General features: G+C 37.9%; 1 protein-coding gene and 1 long non-coding RNA gene across 8 annotated transcripts in view; one reads left to right on the top strand and one right to left on the bottom strand.

Annotated features, from left to right (window-relative positions):
* Positions 1–22738, bottom strand: part of LOC115493916 (uncharacterized) — a 59086-nt gene that overhangs the window by 12982 nt on the left and 23366 nt on the right. The gene's annotated exons all lie outside the window — the stretch shown is intronic.
* Positions 1–22738, top strand: part of STAU2 (staufen double-stranded RNA binding protein 2) — a 171281-nt gene that overhangs the window by 138957 nt on the left and 9586 nt on the right. The window lies entirely within an intron of this gene.

The following is a 22738-nucleotide window of genomic DNA, read 5'->3' as shown; positions in this document are numbered from 1 at the left end:
TTACTCCACGGTTGGCATTACAATATGGAAGTCTCCATATTGTCAAATCACCAGCTGAGAGAATCTGCATTTCAGAAACCTTTTACCAAAGAATCAGTAAAAGGCTATTAAAAATGACAACCTGCATGGGATATAAAATATGCATAATTAATCTTGTAATTGTTCATAAATTGTATCTCTGCTGTTAGTTGAAAGAACAGCTAAGATGCAAATATTAGTCAGGTATTTCCTCTCAAGCTTGGCTTCTTCTGTGTTTACCTAAGCCCTTAGGGGAAAAGCCACCTTCCCCTCCCCTACCCCTAGTGGAGCTAATGAGCCATGCCCATTATCCTCCCAAAACTCTAATTTCAGCAGAAATTAATCCACTTTCTATGCCCGGTTCTAACACATGCCACCACGTTAAGCCAGGAAAATGAACCTTCTTGCCCTTTTATGCTCACTGGAGACTGACAGATAGGTAGTACTTCTTTGTGTTTTCTTTTGTCATTATGTACTTTGACCCTAAAGCTAAACCAGCTTAATTGCTCACTGCTACCCAAAAAGCCACTTTCATCCCTTTCCTACCATCTCATTCCCAAGTGTATGACTGCCCTGTATCCTTTGCATGGCACTTTCCCCCATGGTGACTCAGTTTAGAGTTCTAGACTTAGAAAAAAAGGAACCTTATAAAATACGTTAATAGAATTACAGCTCTTGTTGGGGGGTCAATCAGGTGCCTGTGGTGGTGGAAATCTGGGGCAGGATCAACTTCATGGCCTGAGAGGGGTGAGACTGGACAGCCAATTTTAGCAGTGACACAGTGTTAGGTCAGCTTAACTGTCTTGCCAAACTAGCCTTGGTATTCTGTAGAGGGTAGCATAATTGCACTATTCCACAATAAAGATGTGGTGAGTCAGCCTGTATAACTGAATTAACTTTCCCAGTGAATCATGTTTCTAATGTAGTTCACTGGGCATGGCTGCACAGACCATCTGTTAATGGTGAAACTGATGTGTATGCCTGACATGCCACCCCTTCTCTTGGTGCCACTCTTCAGACCTGTAGGAAGAATGGAGTGGGAAAACCGACCAGTATTAAACATGATTTCATTTTTCCTGCCAAATTATTTGTATACTGGTCATTGTTATGGCTTGAAGGACAGTTGTAGCAGCATAATTAATGGGGCAGCATGAGGGCTGGAGTGGTGATGGAGGAGTAGAGAGAGAAGGAGCAAATATTGGCACAAAAAAAAAAATATCACTATAACCATGGCTGTGGTAAGAATTTAGTAAAGGTTTTCCTTTATCTTAAATGTAAGGGACATTTACATTTGGAGCAGAAGGTCTGAGTTTAGCTGTATTGTCAACGTGCCAGACTGAATTGTTGTGACAATCTCAAAGATTAGCAGGGTAAGGCAACTTGTTTCTTGTCAGTCAAAGGGGGTGCGACTCTGAGCCCTGAATATAGGGGAAGATAAAGCAGCTGTCTGGCCAAAACTGGCAGTAAGTTAGTTTCAGAAGGATTAGATAGCATATTCAACATTTGTAGGTTACCCAAGATGAATGGGGAGCAAGGGGCTGAGAGGAAGAGCAGCATTTTGCAGATATCACCTGTCTGGGAACATGCACGCCTCTGAAACTTCTCAGCTGGAGCAAACATCCTGGGTAGATGGGAGGACAAATCTGAACCTGCAAAAGTTTGGATTTCTATATATAAACCTGCCTTAGCATCTAAAGGAGTTATGCTGGCATCAGTGTAACTACAGCTCTGTGTTTGCTGATATCTTTCAATAAATGCTACTGCATAAAGACCTGCAGAGCCAATGCACTCTCAGATTCTCAGCAGGAGCTTACTGAAGCAAAAGTAGAATAACAGAAGAATCAATCCCACAGTATGACAGTGATCTTTTACAAACAGCTTTGAAGCATTTGAATGTGTAATATTTTGTGATTGCATGTAAAATTCTCTGATGTCTTTCAGAGAAATTTAAAATCTTGCCATATGCTTCAACCTTCTTTTTTTTTTGTGTCCGTGGGTTATGTGCAAATCTTTAGGGTGACTGCTAGAATAGTTGTGAGCATATTGGATGCCTGCATGATTCAGGGAGCAACTTGAAATGTGCTCAGCATCCCACGCTGACTACGGCCCATTGAACCAGAGAGCTCTCAACACCTTGCCACAGCAGGCTCTTAACAAGTGGACTGCATTATGTTAACTTCCTTGGAAGGAAATCAAGTACTGCTCCCTCAAAATCGCTTGTGCCTTTCTGCCCAAATTTATAGGGGCTGTCAGACTTTGTCTCAAGTAATTCTTTAGTGCTACTTTGCTTCACAGTGTGTGAAGGAAGAAATTTGTCATGGAGAGTGTCCTGAGAGTCAGACCCATAGGGTATGTCACTGCTACCTCAGGTTCTTAGAAGGCTAAAACCAGTTTGTGTCAATGCTCCCCATTAGCTGCCCTAATTTTCAGATAGAAACATGACTATCACTTTTACTTAATTACATAATTTCCTAACAAACAATATTGTTCAGGTTTTGTTTTCTTTTTGTGTGTAAAGCCTTTATAACAAGACCTAAAATAATGGCTTTTTAGTAAATGAAAACTGGTATTACATATTAATTCCATTTCTTGTAGCCTTTCAAAACAGAGGCAGAACTACCTATATAAAATTTGTTGTCCTCCCTTAGTAAAAAACCCCATTAATTTAATGCTAATTTTGAACAACTTTTTAGTCAGAATGGGATCACCTGAAGTGTTTTTCATGTATGCCTACAGAGCATGCTACATAGCATGTTACAAACTTTGAATATTTCATGTGTGTAAATATGTTTTATTACTAAAAGTTTGCTTTATGTACTGTGTGCGCTGATCTTTATTTTAGGACTTTGTTTTACTTCTAGCTGTCTCAGTTACTAAATTTGAGACATACAGCCCGAATTCACAGCTCAGTCACCTTCTATTTAAAAAATATTCGCTTGTTTCCCCTGAAAAATTCTGAATCTCTAATTATCAAAGGGAGCTGTTTATCGTTGTTTGAGGTGTTTGTTTGACAAGCAGTCATGCAGAAATAGTGCAATGTGTAGGCTCCCAGTATAAATAGAAGCAATCATGATCCAAACTGCAGATAAGTAATTGGAATAATAAGTAGAAATAAAGACGCTTTGTCAGTTTGCATTCCTTTTTCTGAAGCAGCTAAGGGCAAGTGTAGAAACCGATCCTTATCTTTATTTTTTCCCCCAAAATAAGGATAAGATTGGATTTAAGAACAAGAGCTTACCATATGAATTTAGGTTTATGGAGGATGTATTCTAGACTCAAAATTAGCATGCCTAAGGCAAATTTGCTTCTAAAGAAAAGAATGCAATAAAGCTTAGGGTTATACAGAAATTGAACTGCAATATATTATGAAATAGCTTGCTTCAGTAATTCCTGGATTGTTGCATTCAGATTTTCAGCCCACTATGATTCTTTGCTGATTAAAAAAATCCTCTGATAAATGCCAAGGACTAGTGAAATTAAGGTTGTAACTTTTTCTCCTCTCTGAACTTTCAGACCAAGAAGTAGATAATAATTTTCACTTACCAAAACCAGCATGGTGACCTGAAGCTCTTTAATATATTTAAAGGAGATGGTTGAGAGTAATGATGATGAAAATAGCCTCAGTGAAAAGTGACCATCATGCCTATGTAAGAGACAATGCCTGACTAAGAAAGCTCTGAAAAATTGGTCCCTTTTTAGATGCTTTTCACTCTCTGATGTAGGACCTAGAGAATGAGGTCAAAGGACTTATGTATGGTCTATGCAGTGTCTAGCATGACTTAGTCAGCCTCAATGATGCTCTAAATTGTAGAAAAGCAAGCTAGTCTTCTGATTCTTCATTTTACCATCTACTGAACACAAAAGCCTTTTTGGATCATCCTTTGCTGCAGGTTTGTAAATAATCTAGAACTAAAGAATAAGCAAATGCAACCCATTTTTTCTTGTACTGAAAAAATGTTCTTGTTTGTAGACTAGTTGTAGAAATAACTCCAGGACATCTGACATCTTATTCATATGAAATGTGTTGGCAAAATTTGTCATGAATTGATTCAATTTCTTCAAGTTCCTTTTTGGTTCTCTCTCTCTTTTTTTTTTTTTTTTTTTTTCTTTTCTGTGGGAGTATTTCTATTTTTTCAATCATTTTGGAATTTGGAAGTTTATTCATATCTCCTTAAGCGTATAATAGTTCAAGGAACACATAATCCCTTTCAGGCAGCAGCTTTTATAGCATGTGGTGGGTGCCTCTGAATCAGCATCAAATGTTGGCGTATCCACTTCCTCCTTCATCAGAAGTAGTGAAGTTTCATCAGAACTAGAGAGAAAAGAATATTTCAAAAGAATATAAGAAAGTGGTGTTCCTTTCCTCAGGGAAAAAAAAAAGAAAAGAAAACCAGATTTAATTTTAATGGAAGAAAACAAACCTAATTTTCAAAATCATCCTGTGTACTTCCTTCAAGATTTACACAGTAGAAATTAGAATTTTTTCATTGAGGATGGATGCCATTGATAACAAATAATGGGAATTGAATATGGTTTTTCAAAAACCAGAGCTCCTTTCCCTGAATATTTTTAATGTGATTCGATGTTTCCTCCATGTGTGGAAACCTTAGATTCACAATATCCTGTTTCCAGCAGGTCTAGAAAAGAACAAACTTCAGAATAATGGAGTTCTTAATCTGTATAGTCAGATTAATAAAATGTCCACCAACCTACTTTCTCCAACTTTCTGATCCATTTGATGTAACTGCTGGCAAAAATATTTGAGTTCACTATTTGGAAAATCGCTTTTGAGCTCCTGAGCCTGCTACTTTGTCTGTCTCTTAGCCTCCTACAGGGACAAGAAGCAGGTGCCCAGCAGCCAGTGCCTTCTTTGCACCCTGACTTTCCTGGGATATCATCCCTGTAGGTAGGCCAGGGAGGACTCACCAAGGTGAGTGAAATATGCTGGGTCTGGTCCTGAAGAGGGCTGAAAGTCTGTGGTTGTTCTCCTGGCTGATGTTCACATCTCAGATAATTCCCTTGTATCCAAATCTTCCTCCTCTAAACTTCAAATCCCATTGTTCAACAATCTGAACTCTACAAGAATAATTCAAGAAAACACTTCAGGCAATAGAATGTAAAAAAGTTTCTGCTTGTAATGGGATCCCAGTATCACTTAAATTCATGGATAATCTGATTCTTTTTTCTTCTTTAACTGGATATTTATACGATAGAAAATCCACAGTGTTTCAGCATTCAGGAGCTTATTGGGAAGAGCTTATTATACTATAGGCAGGTATTACCCTTATCTCACTTGCCAACCTCCCTGGTTGAAATAACAGCCTGAGAACAGGTCACTTTATATAAAATAATAATTGTGAGGGATCATGGCTTTACTCTTCCCAGATTATGAGCCCAGACACAAAAGTCTGACCAAAGCAATGGAGCCTTTACAAAACCTTTCCAGAGGAAGGGCTGGATATCTAAGCCGTTTTCCCATCCCAACTCAAAGAAAGATTTTTGTGAGATCGTATATCAACAAATAAACTTTTAGCTAAGCTATGGGAACAAACCCAAGTTATTTTGGCAAGTAGTAACATCAGAGTTGAGTGAGGATGATGCAGAAACCTGAATTTTCATTTCTTAACTTTGTCTCATATTTCTAATACTCTTTGAAATTAATAGATAACATTATATCTTATTTTTACTTTAACTTTATTTCAAATTTAAATTTTCAATCAAAGACACATAATTTCTCAGTGTTGAAATCAATATTCTGTGATAACTTAATTCCATTTCTGGATGCAGCAGACCTAGATTCCTTTCTACACTAAATGGAAACAGTGCAGGGTATTTAATATCCTGTCATTGAGACAGTGCAGGCTGCTACTATACAGTGACTAGTATATATGAGTTTTGAAAATTAAAATGAGCTGGTAACCTAACAAAAGAGTAAAATATAAGCATAGTAATTGTTTTTACATCTAAATGAGGCCACTCTAAATAATTACAAGCAACTGGAATGTTTTGAACAATCTCTCTTAGTGTAAACTGTGCAACCAACTCTTCATAACATTAATACTTTGAAATATTTGGTTTTCAAGTACTGGAGCAGGCAGAGCATGAAGCTTAAGACTGCAAGTCAATAAAGACAAATCAGATTTGTGTAAAGATCTATATATAAAAAAGGCAGTACAAGTTCAATGAAGTACAGCTCATCTTAAAAACAGCCTTTGTCCTGTGTGGAAAGAACTCTATCATATAATATGTATAGCTTTTATTTTCATGAAAGAAATACAGTATTGCTTAAAGGAGGTGGGCATTCATTGCTTTGTCAGTTATAACAATCTACAGTCTCAGGCTGCTGAATTTAGGACATTAAGCTGTTTTCAAATTTATGTACTATATACCCAAATAACGTAGACACCTACTTGGGCTAAAGCAGAGCTGTAAACAACCTGATCACTTACGTTCATAATCTGAATTCAGCACCTGTTATCACTCCTTTGTTATCCAGTAGTATACTGGGTCTGGCTAGGATGGAGTTAATTTTCTTCCTAGCATCCTGTGGGAGGCTACAGCTATGATTTGTGACAAAACCAGTGTTGGTAACACGCCACTATTTAGCCACAGCTCAGTGGTGTTTGCATAGAGTCAAGGCCTTTCCTATCACAGTCTGCCCTAGTGCAAGCAGTTTGGATTGGGCGGGAGTTTGGGAGGGGACACAGTTTGGACTGCTGACTTTGCCTGTGGCCAAGGAGATATTCCATGCTGTATAACATTTTGTTCAGCAATAAAGCAGGGGCAGAATCCTTCCAAGATAACCATCACTTGGATAGTGGCTGAGCATTGGTCTTCTGGTGTGAGGTAGTGAGGGATTGTCTTTACATTACATGGGTCTACCTCCTTTTTCTTCACTTATTAAATGGTCTTTATCATCCCATGAGGTTTTTCACTTTTGCTGCTCCAATTCTCTCCCCATGCCACTATGGGGAGAGGGAGTGAGAAGCTGGATGAGGCTTAGATGCCAGTCAGATTAAAGGCACCACCAATACGGGATGCTTTCAAATAATTCCATTCAGCAGAATATGGTATTCTGCACTAACAAGTTGTATAGTACTGAAAGCTCCCAGCTTCAACTTTGATATTGCTGTCAATAATCAACTTTATTCTCACAATATAACAAAGGTGTGGGCTAAATATTCCTTCCTTTTTATTTTCTCTTTTTTTAACCCTGTTGACATGGGCACATATTTCAAGACTTTGATCTCATATGTATTTCTTAAACCTAATCTGCCAGGGAAGCATGAGAAGGCCGTGGATTTTGAGCATGCCGTGTACTGATGCCTTGAGAGGCTGACCTAGAGCAGAGGCTAGACAGAGCTAAGAGAATAAAGTAGGTATTTATTAAAAGGCTTTAAAGGATACACCCTGGGCAGTACAAGAGCCCAGCCAGGGCTACACCTAAGATGGACACAAAATGGTCACAAAATGGACAACGGGTCACAAGGTTTCACACTTTTGTAAGTTTCGGTCCATTTGCATATTGGGGTTAATTGTCCAATTACAGTTTCAGGTTATGAAGTCCCATCCTTCTTGCTTTTTCTCTTCAGTCCACTGTTGTTTATGCTTTTTTGGGCCTGAAATTTGTATAGGTTGTCTTGGTCTCAAGCTGGAAAAGGATTGTTTTGTCTACCTACTTTGTGAGGAGAGCTTACTGCACTTTATGTGAAGCTCACAGCTACACACCTAGGCAGCACAGAGTCTAAAAAATATGAAAGCTAAAACTTAAGGCATCATACTAGGATCCAAATGAAGAGTCCATGTACCTAATCTACACAGAAATTGGATAGTTTGGCCTGCAGCAGTTATATATAAATGTCTTCATTTCAATGCTATCATTAAGTAACTCAAAAACTGGAGACTAAGGCAGAAAATGTGACCTGGCGTTTTATTATATATGCAGCATTTCCTGACCTGCCTTGAGAAATCTCTTCTAGTACACAAGACTGTATTGCTCTTTCTCTACACTATGCAGAAATAAACATTTCAACATTATAGGCAGTATGTTCATCAGTGGTCTGGAAGTAAGCATGAAATCATCTCTTGGTAATGTTTACTGATATCATGAAGGCCAGTGGTGATAAATTGTAGAATACAGTGCAGTAAGCCTTGCTGACTCCACAAAGTGCATTCAGACTCAGCTTACTGCACACTTATTTATCAAGGAACAAGGGATCAAAGCCATACTGTCAGCACAGAGAATTTTGGCTTCTAATTGGCTGATCGGGGGCGATATAGGATAGGCAATTGAGTAAGAAGTCCCACTGAGCACTTGAACATGAATGTAAAAAGTAATAGTAATTATGAGTTACAAGATATGTCCTTGTATGTGGCATTGGTCAAGCTGATGCTGGAGGAATTCATCTAGTCCTGATGTCAGCATTTTTTAAGGAATATGGAAACACTGAAGTAAGTTCAGAAAACAGCCACAAAAAAGTATTTGCTTGAGGAAGTGGGGGAAATGCCTTCTGGTGAGAGACTTGGAAGCTCATTTGGTGTAATGTAATGTCTAAAGGAAAAAACTGGGAGCTGGCTTGATTCTTTAAGGAAAAATACTTTAAAAAAAATTTGGTTTTTCCTAAGGGACTCTTTAATCTATGTTAGAAGGACATAATTAGAACCACTAGCAAAAATCTGAAGATACGCAAATTCAGATGACAAACAGAACATTTTTTCTGTTCTGAACAGAAAAATGCTTACCTGTGAAAGCATCTAAATGTCCCTAACAGGATAGGATTGCTTTGGTCAACACTCAAAGACAGCAGTATCATATATAAGAGGACAGACTAGACCAACCCAAGTTCCCTCCTGGCTTTGTGAATTAATGAACCTTTGTGCTTTATAACTACAGAAGAGCATAGAAATCTCACAAGCCTGTAACTTTCATCACTAGACCAAGTCACACAGGCCAGGAAAATCAGTGCACGTTGTGACAGAGAGCATGGAGCTAAACTGAAGGAAGCACACTGGGGTGTGATGCCAACTTGCTTTCATAATGAGGTCTCAGGTGAAATGTGAGGAACTAATTCTACTACCTGTGAGTGCTTCTTTTTGTAATTGATGATTCAGTGTCTTTTTCACTTCTGTTTGGGGTTTTGAGTAGTGAATTCACTGTCCTTACATGGTGTTTTGGGCCTGTCTCTCTATGTCCTAAAATTTCTAGCTATGATGAATTTCTCAAAGTAGAGAGGAAGCCTGGCATCTGGCTTTGCTTAATGCAAACATAACTCAGAAATGGTTGTGTTTGCAAATGGTTTAAATCAACACAATCAGGTTAATTATTTAGCTCATTTGCTGTTTTCTGGGGCAAAGCAGGACAAGTTGCTTTTAAAACTCTTATATGTAACTTAGGTCCTATTCTTACCTCTCTTGTTAAATGCTAAATCCCACAATTCTTATGGGATTGAAGAACAGACTTCCAAAAGACAAACACTATTATTCACTCTAGAGTTCTTTATCCATCTAACAAGTTACTTTTATATTGCTACTAATTTTTCAGCATTAGGTGGTTTTTCCTTTTTTTAGTAAAAAAAAAAAAAAAAGATTAATACTTTCCTGTGGATACTTACCACAGGATATATTTCCTTACACAATATTTCTCTGTTGGTAGAGCAAGCCTATTTTTTCCCATGTTTTATGACTCGATGAAAGCTTGAAAACTACAGAGAAAAAGTTGCAGGAGGGCTCTCAAAAAAGTTTGGTGACTTAACATGGGCTCCAAAGCTGTAGGTTCAAAGACCATCCTGAAGCTGGAACTGGCAGACAGTAACACAATTTAAATACTTCCTGTTGGATACATCATTCAAGTGAAAACAGAGACAATGGTATGTTTTTTATCTGATGGAAGAGTTCTCTCTTTCTAAAACTCTCCTTCCTCTCTACAAAAAGATAATTTTTTTTTTTACTGCAATCCCAAAATAAGGATTTAAGGTAGGGAGTTTGCTTGTATTGTGGGGAAATTTGTCCTTAGGCCACAGAATAGTGTAGCCTGTAGTGAAGCCTGCCCCAGTGCAGGCATTACTTTTCTTCTCCCCTTTATAATCTGAATCCATTAGCAAGGCTTAGCATATCCAGATCAGTCTTGCTCTGGTTGTTATCTCTCCATTAGCACAAAACAAAAAAGGGTTCTGCAGTGTACAAGGTTTCCCGACTTTCCCCTGCCCCAGCCCTGGTTCTTTGATTCACATACACCAAGGAACTCCACAGGCTGATTTTAAGACATCTCTGGCCACTCTGCAGAAACGAGCAGGATTTTTTTCACCACATGGACAGGTAATTTAATTCCATATTTTATAACTGCTGTGATTTGCAACTACTATGATTTATAACTACTGTGCTGGAATTATAATACTTAAAGCTTCCTCATAAACTATAGTCACTAAAGCATCTTGCATACCTTTCAGATGCCTACAATGCTTCTAGGTTGGGTTAATTTTATAAGTTTTTCTGTAGTGGAAGTACAGAGAGAAGCATTTCCAAAGGCTCATTCTTCCCATCTGTTTATATAGGAGAGTATAATTCATACTCTAGAGATACCTAGACTCTTTCTGTGTCTTTCTGCAGACAGCAATGAACTTTGAATATGCGCTTGGTGAATTCAGGGTTAAGTGAGGATGGGTCCATCCATTAATTACCAGCCTGCCATTTCTTATGCAACCAACAGTTTATTGGGTTTTTTATTAAAATAAAAGATTCTGCTGCTTATGAAACTTTAGCTTTATAAATAGGTATGGTTCAAAGTTTTGCAAGAGCACTGGCAGTAGTGACTCATTCTGGCATTTGCAGACATTTTTCGAAAAGTATTTATAGGAGACAACACCTCTGTAGATCAGATATCTCTAGACTTGGGTAAGTGGTACATTGTACAAGGATCTTGCAGGATCGATTTTAAGAGTAGAGTTGTTCTGAGCAGTCCAGTTCCCTGTAGTTATTCCTCTTCAATGAAAGTTAAGAGTTTTGTTAGCTTGAGGCTGGGCACAGAAATCTAGCCATATTTAGCTCTAAGAGAATATGTGTTTCACTGGTAAAGGAGACAGTCGTGAGGATGGCCTGGAACTAAAGGAAAAAAATGTCTTGAAGTGGAGGGACAATTTAAATTCTTAAAGCTCCACTTGTATTAGCTACTTCTTGGCTTCTAGTGCATGAAAGCTTCTTGGCATGTGCCCTGCCTGGGGTCAAGTGGGACGTGGGAGAGATTGTGCTTGGATGTCTGGAGTACTACCACTTGGGGGGGAAAATGTGTAGCATTCCAACAGATATAATTAATGACAAGTGTTGTTGTCTTTCTCCTGTGCCATCCACCCAATGGCTGCCTGGTGCTGACCCCTTGCTGTCCCGCTGACCTCTCCAAAGTTTATTTTAAAAAGGCATCCTTGCTTTCCCAAACTTTTCAGCTAGGCTTCCCTTGGGCTTCTTGTTCCGTGCATGCCCACAGACTATGCCTGTGTCCACTGCTCAGTGATCAGACACAAGTGTTTCCATTAGAGGGATGATTAATGGAAACTTCCTTGGGAATGGGAAAGGGAGAAGTGGGCAATAAAAGTCAAGAAACGTGTTAAAGCTGAACAAAGAAACTTTGTTTCTTTGTTTCAAAAATAACTTATTTTTCAAGTGTGCTGCAAATTGTTCTTACTCGCTTGTGTCCTGCCCACATCAGTAAAATGCTGCAGTTGTTTCCACAGGGGTGGGCTTTGAGAGAGGTTTGTGCTTTCAACCCACTTTGTAGTGAGTGACCACATCAAATAATTCCATCAACTGAACTGGCTTCTTTGTTGGCAGATTTAGTAGATATGGGGTTTAGTGCTGCATAGTGCAGGTGCATGGAATTTTCTACATCTAAATGTAAAGTAATAAAACAATGACTGAAGAGCATAGAGGAATCCAAACTGGCTATTATGAGAACACAGCTGTCAAGTTACTCCTTACTGGTAGCATTCTCCAAACAGAAAACTGCATGACTAAGTCCTTCATTTGCATGATGAGGATCACAGATTCTGTCTGATCTCAAGCTTCCCCTCATGCTCTGCTTACCCTTTTCCAATTGTAGGATGTTAGAGGCAGAAACCTGCTTCTTCCATTCCCCTTAGACACTACATTTAGCTCTTTGAATATCCAGGGATAGAATCCACCCTGTCAGCCAAAGCAACCTGCAGGATGAAGCAGCACAGCAGTGAAATGGGCCCAGTGGTTGGTATTTTGCTGCTGAGAGAACTGGTAAAAAGCATGAATTAGGGGCAGAGGGACTAATAAACTTGGGAGAACACTAGAAGCTTTGTGCTGCTGCTTCCCAGGGAAAAAAGAGGACTGGAGTTTCTAGCAGTACCAAGTAGGATCTTCCACAATGTTTTACAAGGAAAAAACTTTGCTGTTTTCCAGGAGAAATCAGAGCTTTTGTTGCCTGCTCTCTTAGCCTGACTGTGTATTAGGAGCTTTGAAGAGACCACAATAGAAAATGTTACCTTTGCACAAAGCAAACAGCGTGGGTAGCAATTTTGCCTGCTAAACATTGCTGTTCATCAGAAACAAGCAGCTCTGACTACTCAGTAAGTTGTTATTTAGCATGTGCACATCATATCCTCTACAGAGTCAATTTTTCAAAGCTAAATCTTGATTCTGTTGCCAGATCAGAAAAACTGGGCAGTTGCACTGTAGCAGAGCAGGGAAACTGATGCATGGGGCTGGAACTACTGTTTTCCAGGTCTGAAGCTCCTTTGCCATGTGTACAGAAGCAAATAAATTCATTCCACTTTTACCCCATCAGGCATGGATGTGCCTGTGCTGGCTGGGACCTCCATGTGCCTATGCAAAGGGAAGGCCTGCCCCTCCCCTGCATAGCAAAGACATTCTGCTTTTGTGACATCTGGGCCACTGCAGCTGTTATAAGGAGGGGTTTGCTCTTTTTAGAAATTATTAGCCAAGTAAGCATATTGTTAATCAAAATATTCAATGTATGTTGTAAATTTGTAACTCTAATATAGAAAATATCAGCAAATGATTCTGGAATTTTTGAAGACTTCTTCCAGTCTCTACTCCAGTGAAGGGTGAGAGTTATATTTGATTGAACATATAACTTAAAAAATACATTTTTTACTTTTGTATTTTGTCTTTAGAATTCATAATAATTTATATTTAGTTATAAACATTGTAAGGTAAAATTGCATGTGGAAAATCAAGTAAATATATTTGAGGAAATTATTTTACTTTAGTTCTTCATATATGATGAGCTTTGATGGAATCATTGGAATAGTTAAATCACAAGAGAGCTAGTGATCATTAAGAACAGCTAAAATCTTTTTTTTCATGTTTCATCAAAAACACTGCTCATGTATAAATGTGTTGATAATTCAATGTGCAGCTGTTAGTAACACTGATGCCAGTAGAACAGCTTTTAGTCAGGCATGATATTGTAAACAAGACTGAAAAAGACTGAAGGTTAGCAATATATAAGAAGCATATATATATCTATATGAAAGAACAAACTTTGTGTAAATTCTGCAGAATATACTTTCTTAAGAATGAGAATTTATTAATTTTAGTACAAAATATTTTGCCATCCTATTAATGAAGTATCACAGTCCATTAAGTATAATAATTATTAGATTTTTTTTTTCCTCCAAGATTGTTGAGTTTTTGTCGGCTACCATTTGTCATTCCTTCTCTTTATACAGACTTTTTTTGCAGCATTTGAATGATTGATATTCACTGTATTGCTAATTGTTGCACCCTTACTGGAGAAGACTAACAAATGTTGTCAGTTAATTACTGCTTCTTTTGTTTACTTTTGTATGATTAATGTCCATTGTTGATACCAAGTTACAGTTCAGTCATTTGTGGCTTAGAAACAATAATGAAATTAATGTTAGGGAAATATAAACTATAAACCAATTTTCAGGGGTGACTGATTCTAATGAAGTGAGTTTCTTTACTAAATACATTTGAATATTAAATTCTTCTATGGTATAGCTGGAAAGAAATAATGCCAGAATATTTGAAAATGGGCTTGCATTGTATCATTAGCTCCTTACTTCAGTAAAACATTTTTTTAACCCTGTGGAATCTAAATTGAGTAGAAACAGGGCAAAAAATGGATATGTCAGAGACCTCACCTTCAGGGCCCACTGCTTTAGCATCCTTAGTACTGTGTGTCCTGGAACTTGTGAAGCTTCACCTTTGGGTGCACAGAGGTTTACACTTTCTAGGCCACAGCTACAGAAAGAGAGCAGGACCCCTTCACATCTCTGCTAGACAGGCACATGTTGTCTTCTGGTCTAGAACATTTGCTTCCAGATTATAGGCAAGGAACAAAACTACAGTCCTGAGGTAGAAATGCCATCTACAGGAGCACTGTATTTTACTGATTGAATGGAAAGGTTTTCAGCACTGGATCGTCTCTCTTGGTGAGTAATTTGTAGGAAAAAAAATATGCTGTTTTGCATATGTATTTCTAAAAATGTATCTGAATGTATCCACATAACAAATAAGGAGGACTAAAAGATTTTCACAGAGGAGCAGGTTGAAATACAAAAACCAGTGGGGTCCATTATGAAGTATTTTCCTTTATGGTTGGTCCCAGGCTCACTTTTGTTTAGCTGAATGTGTTTTGCAGTATAGTAAAAACCCACAAGAGAGTCTGGGTCTTGTATCCTTAGTGTAGGGATTAAGTTAAGTTCTTTTTCTAAGCTTTAAAATACTTTTCCTCATTTTCAAGGAAAATGGATGGTAAGTATGAAAGTATTCCTTACTGATGGCTCTTCCAGGAACTTGCTTTATTTTTTGTTAGAACCACTGTAGTACTATCCTTTGCAGACTGACATTGGTTTACATCACAGTTTGGATGATCTTCTCCAGTTGTATAATCACAGACCAGCATGGGGAGTCTGTGGGTGGTTTTAAGAGATTTTCTAGGTTTCTTTGTTTCAGAAGTTTGGTGTCCAAACATTATATGGTTTGTTTATACTGATTTCATTGTGAAGGAAAGAATAAGTCTGATCTCCTCTTTACTGTAACTCGATAACATGACAGTTATCTCAAGCCTGGCTTCAGTTAGGTCTTATTTGTGCTTGAGGAATATTACTGTCTAATATGCATAACATTATGTGTGTATTTTCTCTGCTTCTGGTAGCAGCCTTAGAACTATAGTCCTTCTTTCATGCTCTGATTTTATTGTTTTTGTGACAGCTAAAATTATTAAATTCTTAGAACTAATTGAAACTGGACATAAAATTTTACTCTCTACTATAATTTAACTTGCATTAGTATTTTTACTTTTATTCTGAGTGTGTTGACTTTAACTAACTTAAGTGTACTCTGTGATGGTACAGTAAAATTGCTTATATCCTGATCCTGGAAACCCTCTCAGAGGGTTTGCATACATGTGCAGGCTTATTGGATCATTTGCATGAAGAGAGCTTGAATAGTGAAGGATTATTACTATTTATCTTAATAAAATCTTTTATTAAGATAGAGCTGTATATTCATTAAAGTGCCTTATACAGAAGATTGTTAAATGAAATGGCATCCTGAGGGCTTTTCTTCTTAGCTATGGTTGGATAGTTGCTAGTGGTTTCATGCTTTACACAGTAACATAGATTTACTCAGGAAACATGAACTCTTCCACAGCCTTCAGGTATTAATGATTACATGTCACAGGAGACTGTCTAAATACATGTGCAGCCATTTATCTACCTTCCCAGATAACCGAGCCTTCACATAACAAAACCTTAAAATACTCAGGATTGCACAGAGAAAGAATGAGAAGGAATATTATTGTATCCTACCTTTTAAAGCCCCCAAAAGCAGAAGTACTGGATTGCAATTCCTGTTTTTATCACTTCTGAACTTACGGCTAAAATGACAATTAGATAAAGAACAGAAATTATCTAGGGAGCATGGAGTGATCCTCAGGACTGCTTAGTAACTTCTGTGACCAGCCTGTGGAGTCAGACTCCTCCCTTTCTTTGGTCCATATATGAGTCCAGGTTGATCCATATTGACTTTTTTTTTTTTTTTTTGCAACAGTTGAATCTTCCCTATCACTGATCCTGGAGGTGAGATTGTCACCTAGGAGGTAGGATATGTAGTTTGTTGACCTAAAGCTAAGAAATCTGAAATATGTATGTCTCGTCCTCTGGACAATAGTGCTCGCATCTGTGCCATTGACAAAAGGACAAAAAGGAGGACTCACTTGCGCCCACTTCTCTGCTGATCACCTTCTCAATGACAACAGTGAGCTCTGCTCAGGCCTCTCAGAGAGCTGGAGGGCCAGCTGTCTTCAGGAGAGGACTGCACATTTGTAGCCACCAGCTGACCAAGAGCACACGCCTCTGCCTGTGGCCCTGGCTTTGCAGATGAACTCCAGAGAGGACCAGGAGTTCACCCCTAGGCTTAGAGTACCTCACTGCCTGCAGGTAGCTCCAGACTCACCATGCAGTTTCCTCAGCTCATTCTTCAGAGAAACCTGTCTCTGATCTTTGAGCTGAGTAAAAAAACCTGAGTACTTTAGACCTTTGATTTTATTCCAGGGATGTGCTGTTTAAAACTTCACTCTTACAGCGCCTAATTTATAAGCACCTGAATTTTTTATTGAATCTTATCCTGACAGGTTATTTTGTAACTAGCAAGATTTTGAGTTAGCTCTTTTCGACAGCTGTGGTTAATGAATTTTAATAATAGATGCTAGAATGAAATGATAAAATAGCCGTTAGCAGATCTTCCAGACTAAACCCCAGCTGTTCGGTAAAGTTTTTGGACATATATCTGTATTTTTGACTGCAACTGTAAATGGAGTAAAAGCAGGTCCATAGATGCAGAGCTCAGTTAATCAGAGACAAGGAGTGTCTAACGTTAATTAGTGACCTACCAGTTGGAGAGGTTCCTGAATTTGAGAAGTTCTTGAGGAAGTCTGGGTCCTGCTGTGTCTCTTGAAGCACCTTTTGAAGTACACAGTACCCAACATGTACCATTCTTATCAGAAAACCACACAGGACAGCAATCATGGAGATGACTGAAGATGCCTCTTGCTACTCTTTTTATCTTTCTACTTGTAGAAGTAGACTGAAGTAGGACTTAGTGATTAAAGCAAATCCAAGTGAAAAAGGCCAGTTCCTACTTAAATCAACACACAAACAGCAACAGAAGCTGAATCTGAGGGTAGGTTTGGCCTTTCCTTTAAAAAGGAGACCTGTAAGCAGTAGAAAATAGAAAATAATCCAATAAAATGTACATCTACCACTAAAAAAAATGCACAGGAAGGTAGCTGCTTCTGATTTTAAGTGAGGACTAATCCTTCACCTCAAGACACATTTGCTAAGAAATGCTTGAATTTGTGTGTAGAAAAGCAGCACTGGAGTAGGCAGAGGGAAAATATGTATTATGAGGCTTTTCTGCAATGGTGTCATTTAATTTCATCACCAGAGTGATGACCCACTGAAGGCAGATTAGTTTATTTCACCTTAAGGAAATACCCAAAAACCCTCACAGGATTTTGACATAAAAGGAGAAGCAATGAAGTCATATTACTTAATTATTAGCTCCTGTATTGCAAAAAGGCAGGTCAAAATATTCTACTTTAAAAAAATGAAGACTATAAGCTTGAAAAGGCACAGGAGGGACAGAAACAGTATAGGTTTGGGGTCTTTTTGCTAGAAACACAGGTTTTTTTCTTTCCTGTTTGTTATATATTAAAGGCAAACTTTGGGGCACTTGAAAAGTATTCTCACACCTGAGATAAGAGACCTGAGTCGGAGCATAAGGCTCAACTTCTCATTTTCTTTACTAAGAGGCTAGATAGTGTACAGTTTTCATTTATCTACTCGATTCAGCAGCATCTTCCCATTATTCAGATACAGCCAAAATTCTCAGACCTAAATGGAAGGTTGGAATTTTTATATATGTAATCTAAATTTTAAAGAATCTGTAGAAGACCTCTTTTTAAAAATTAGCCTTTTCACTTGCCTCCTTCTGTCAGAATATTTGATGCTTTCCATACACTAGCTCTCAAAATAACCTGGTTTTATTTTGCAGTTCACCTCTAATTCCAAGTGCTGAGAACTGGGAATGCTGGACACTACAGGCTAGTAAGGAATGTATAGGAGCTTAACAGCAGGAGCAACAGACGCAGGTTAAAAATCCAGTGACCAGGAACAAATGTGCCTTTTATTTCATCTCCCAGCTAAAATCCTAGATAGAGTTTATTGGCTTTAAACTTTTCTCATTTAGTAGAATAATCTAAGCTTAGTGTTTCTTCTTAATCACATCCACTTAAAATGGGACATATATGGCTCTATAAATTAAGCTAGCACAGAAGTATTCTTTGTTTAAAAGACCTGGAAATTGCTTGACAGTTAACTATTAAATGGTATCTAAAATACCTGGAATTTTCCTTGAAGGAGGTTATGCCTCTACTGAAAATGATAAAATCAAGTTTAAACCACAACTGATGGAAATGTACCACTTCATTATCTCAAAGTCAGGAGCTAAGTGTATGTCTGAAAAATATTGAGCTTAAGTGTTTCTTCAAGGTGATACAGCAGCTTAATGGCAGGGTCACCTTCTTTTGAATAAAACAGATTTTTATCCCACAAAACACATCAGAAGTACAAGTATTTCCGTTCACTTTGAAATAAACTAGAGACCTGTTGAATTTTTCTCATAGAGACAAATCAACAAGTATATAAATGTGGCAACCAAACAGTCATAAGTGCAGTGGTTATATTTTGCACTTGTCTGTGATGTTTTGACTGAAGAGTCTATCTTGGACCTAAAAATCTTTTCTCTGAAATCATACATTCTCATACAAAGTTTTTGCTATGTTTAGTATTTTTCTGAGAAAGACTTTTGACCAGCTCTCCACTAGGCTCCTAGTTGAATGTCAGATGCAGCTGCTGATGTGTCCTCCTGAAAAATATGTACAAGTCTCCTCTTTAAGGAGCAGCAAGATCTGCAGCATCCTTGTAATACTGATGTACCTCTTCTCAAATTTGGGGTCCTGACATAAAAAAGGCTGGAATGAAGGATATGGTGTTGTGCATACCCAAGTGAAGGCAGGGAGCCAACAAAATGCTGTTGTAATTACAAGAGAACATTCTTGTATCATAAAAATGTAAAGAAAAAGCTATAAATCAGATCTGGCCTGGTGGTCCCTGGCAGCAAAGTGCAAAAGATTTGAGCTCATTCCCTGAGCTAGCCAAGAGTGGGATCCTCATGGCAGCAGCAGCTCATTCCAAGGGAGGGCCATTCCTTGTGACTCCTGGGTGATGGTCATGAAGCAATGATTTTGGTGGGAGTCAGATCCAGCCTCTGGCCCTGAAGGAGTGATAGCGTGAAAAATGCTGGCCATTGTGAAAAGTAAAGCAAGCTGTGAACCGGAGGAATTTTCTCTTTGAGAGAGAGAGCGAGAGAGAGAGAGAGAGAGAGAGAGTGTGTGTGTCTGTGTGTGTGTGTGTGTGTGTGTGTGTGTGTGTGTGTATGTATGTATGTGTGTGTGTGTGTATGTATGTATGTGTGTGTGTTTAGGAGCCTGCTGCTTTCAGCGTTAGGTTTGCACTACTGTTCAGATCCCAATATTGGATCACTTCTTGTACTTGAGGATGCAAGATTGTCCTTTAATTCAGGTAGTTAGTTTCATATTTCGGTATACTCACTCATGACACCAAATCATGCTAAAACCTTTGTATGGACATTAGAAAAATGCAAAGAAATTAAGTAATGCTATACAAAATGTCTCTATTGAAGTTCCCATCACTAATAAACATGGATCCAAATTTGAACTTCAGTTAGAAATGGGGTTTTCTTCTATCATGGAACATTCTTCTCTTTTCAGATGTCTCACAAGGATGTAGCTCTTTAAAAAACATTGATTTGTCTGGATAATTTACTAATTTCAAAAGTAACTAAGTAGCAGAAAGGTAGGAAATTATGAAAGCTGTTAGCATTGGGCAGTTTTCTAGAGACATTCTTTAATACAAACTGTGTGTGTTAATATTTCCTGTCCCTCTGAAAGATGTGGCTTGATCTGAGCCTACATTTACAGTTTGTGTTTGGAAAATAAGATGATGTACTATTGTTAAAATAAAATAAAATAAAATAAATCCTAAGGGTGTGCAAGTGATTACAGCAAAACAAACCCCAAATTGACAGCTGCACAAACAACACTTGCACAGCAGTGGTAGTCAGCTACTAAGAATGCCCAGTTTCCCATCATACTGGTAAGAATTTATAATTAATATCACATTTGGGGAGTCTTCTGTAATAAAACCACAGTTTAATAAGCTAACTTGATTATGGAAGAGATAGAGTGGACTAAAATTCAGTATTGTTTTGCAGAGTATGTTACCTCCCTGTTGATAGCAGTAAGAGAGCAAGGCAGACGGTGTTTTCCAGTAAAGCCCCTACAGTGGTTTAAGAGGTGCAATCCTGAAAGGTGAGGCGCTCTTTCCCAAACAGATGTGACCCCCTGCAACTCTGATAAACTTCCCAAAAAGATGAGGGAAATTTGTACCGCACAGGATGTGCTCAGCACATTGAGGGATTGAGTTAGTAATGTCCCTGATAATTGTGGATACCTCATTGTAGGAGTCAGTTTTTATTTAATTTTTTTTATTAGGAGTATACACATCTGTCTTTATACCCAGCAGCTTTTCTGGCCCACAAGAAGTCCTCTGTGAATTTCCCCAACTGAGCTCAGTGGGATCTCTGTCAGCTGCAAGATTTATGTCATCTTTTTCAGTCCTGAGAACTGTTCCTTAAGCTTTTCACATCTGGATTTAATTGGAAAGACATTAAAAGACATTAAGTGTGCTGGAAAAGCATATTTTAGAGAGAATCTTTATAGACACTTCCATTAAGGGAGCTGATAGTTGTAGGTTAAAATGGGATGAGGATGAGCCATCAACTGTTAGCAAAGACAAAATTATATTACAAACTACTTCAGATGAGAAGTTCGTCCTGTAGCTCTTGGGTCTGACTCTGCTCATACTTAAACAAACTTCAATTAGGCAAAAAATACCAGCTAATGCAGTGAAAGAATACTCTAAGATCAGAATCAAAAACTTTTTACTTTTGGAAACACTCAAATTTCTAATTACATGCCATATATGCTAAATATAATGCTTTTAGCTGTCAATCTAGATTTGGTACTTTGTTGGACATACATGCACACTTGTAAAATGAGACTTGGAGAATGAACAGGGGGATTGGTCATTAGGGCTCTGAGGGTGGAGGTATCCTTCTCTGAATGCCAGTGTGCTGGCCACAGGAGTAGAGTTTCACAGAAGCAGAGATAGGATGCAATTTAGTACGTGAGCTTCATTACAGATGTTGTAATGCAAGAATCTACAGCCCTAAACTCCCCCATTGTTCCAGCTACAATTTGCTCCTTGAAGAAACCAGTGGCCAATGCTTTGCATTAAGTGTAATCTATTGCTTTTGTCTTCAAACTGAAGATTCCAGTCATGTTTAGATTGACAAGAGCTTAAAATTTAAGGTAATGGACTCAGTATGAGAGAACAAACATTCTTTCATTCTAAAATTGCTAAAACCAAGGAATCTGATATTTAGGAAATTGCTCCCCTGTCTAAAGCAAAGTGTATGGTCTTTAGACATAAAATATGTCAAGTTTAAAGAAAAATATAGTTATTTTTGTTAAACATTGTGGGGGGAAAAATACTCTTTAGAATATGTCAGCAAAAAAAAATTGTGAGAGGCTCTCACAAGTCATCTTCTCCTAAAAAGGTGACTTTTCCTCCTCTGTAGAAAATGTTTTGCATTGTTGGGAAGATGATAACTTGATGAGTGATAGTGAAAGGAATGAGGCATTTGAATTAAATGGCTGTATTGCAGACTTCAAAATTTTCTATCATTACATACCTTTATTCAGAATCTCCCTCTTTCTATCTTGGCCTATGACAAAATGCATGTAAACTAGTAAAACTGATTCGTACTTTTATTGCCTGACCTTGAGCCAGCCCTTTCTGTGCTCAGGTTCTCTCTCTTTGGTTTCCTTCTCTTTTAAAACAGCATTAATGGAACTACCTCTGTCCTTTAGTGACATTTTGTCTTATGAAAAAGAGAATATCCTCAAGGGGAGCCAAAAAGTACCTAAACACTAGTGAGAGTGTTTTACACAGTTTACTAAGAGAAAGAGTAACCATATTGATGCAAGTATTGAGTAATACTTCATAGCTTGAATCTTGTTGTATACTGATTTTGGTGTGGATATTTGGGAATTTATAAAAAACTTCCAATATCTATTTTTTTGACCACTCTGTATGAGCAATTACCTAAGAAAACCACTTAAATAACAGAATAAATGCTTATAGCTCATTAATTTTGTTAAAAGAATTCTAGCTATATCTACATTACTACGTGGGTCAGGGCCCATTCCCTCATGGAGAATAACACAGTAATTTATGTATTGACACCTATGCAGTGAAGGCAGTGGCAGTGATGTCAAAACCAGGATGGAGCTATGGAGGTCAGATGAAGGAAGAGGATTGTTTAACACAGTGTATTTTAGAAGTCACTGTAAACTCTTACACAATCAGGAATCTCAGTCAACTTATTTAAAATCAGGAGGTCAAAATCTTCTGCAATGTATATGGGGTTAATGGTAGCTGACTTGCAACTCTATTGCAGTGATGTGGAGAAATGCCTATAAATAAATAAATAAATAAACCAAATA

Source organism: Taeniopygia guttata, chromosome 2 (genome assembly GCF_048771995.1).
Source record: "Taeniopygia guttata chromosome 2, bTaeGut7.mat, whole genome shotgun sequence".
NCBI lineage: Eukaryota > Metazoa > Chordata > Aves > Passeriformes > Estrildidae > Taeniopygia > Taeniopygia guttata.
Note: the sequence above shows the minus strand (reverse complement) of the source record. Positions and strands in the feature narration are given on the sequence as shown.